Consider the following 1,438-nt stretch of genomic DNA (forward strand, 5'->3'; position numbering starts at 1 on the left):
GATGGGGGGGCAGCTCTTTGGATGGTGACAGAGGCAGTGGGGGCAGCCAGGCTCTTCCAGCTGCAGGTTTTGCTCAGTTTGAAATGTAAGGAGCCAGCAGGGCTGAGACAAAAGTAATTATTTCAGCTATTAGCTGCTAAGAATAGAGCCGGCGGGGGTGCTGTGCTGGCTGAGGTGCACGGAGCGCAGCGGGGACTGCAGGGAAGCACAGAAATAGCCCCTCGCCAGGCTCTATGAAGCTCTGAAGCTGCTTCATGAGTCACCAAAACACACGGGGAACTGGGGGGGAGGCAGGTGGGGTGTAAAGGGAAATACACCCAGCGTGTGAGGCAGAACACGCTCCCGGGTTGAGGCTGTTTTCTGGGAGAGGAGGACGTTGCTGAGGAGCCTGTTTTATTCCGAAGGAGCCTTCCCTGTCACAGAGCAGGGATCAATCACCCTGGTGCTTCCCACCCGCCGGAGTGCGTGGCTGCTGCAAGGAGAGCTTCACCTAGACCTGATGCCCCTGCTCAAGGTACTGTTCCCTGCCTGGGGAGGGACACGGCCCTGGGGAGGCCGCCTCCCATGGCGATGAATATTTGCAAAAGCATATAACCATGGGGAGGAGGGGGAGTGGGCCGGAGGAATCCACTGATCTCGATCCAACCGTGGTTCACGATGTTTTCCCAACTGCTAATCTTACTTAAAGGTCCCTTTGCAAATACATTATAAAAGGTTAAACACATGAACAGCAGATAAATGTAAAGAAGGGCTCAGTGAATGACGAGGTGCTCAGCTGGCTGCTCGGAGCTGCCTCTGACATCTTGTCCTGAACAAAAACTGTTGGTACCAGGACACGTTTCACTCCGTGTAGCTTAGAAGAGGTGATTTTCCTTCCGTGTTGTTTGTGCAGTGCAGGGTGCAACACATTCCTCATCTATGACTGGGTTTCCAAACAACATAGTAAACCGAATAATAATGATAGTAAAAGTTGTACAACTTTTTTTTTTTAATTTTTATTTTATTTTTTTATTATTATTTAACCAGTAACCTTTGTATTATTTAAGTGCTGGATTTTCCAGCTGTGGTAACTGGGGGTGGGAAAACGTGCTTTTTGTAAAAACCACCCTACCCAACAGAAACAAAAGCAAACCCCAAAGGTTTAAAAGAAGCCGTTTGTATCAGTCCTGCGTGCAGGAAGAGTCAGGCGAGATAGAATTAAACATCTCAGCTGGAGCGTGGACAGGGCACCAGGCAGCTGGCTAAAAATAGCTTAATCCTAATTACAGCCACACTTCTGCTTTTCCAGGGTTTCCCGTCCCCCGTGGGGAGGCAGGGGGCTGTGAATGGAGCAGGGGATCGGTGCCCACGGAGGTGGCAGAGGGGCCAGGAGGGCCCCACGCCACCCAACGTTGCATAACCCCGGGAACGCGCCGTTCTCCGCCGGGAATGACGGCAG

This window comes from Chaetura pelagica, unplaced genomic scaffold, assembly GCF_000747805.2.
Source record: "Chaetura pelagica isolate M959 unplaced genomic scaffold, ChaPel_1.0 scaffold181, whole genome shotgun sequence".
NCBI lineage: Eukaryota > Metazoa > Chordata > Aves > Apodiformes > Apodidae > Chaetura > Chaetura pelagica.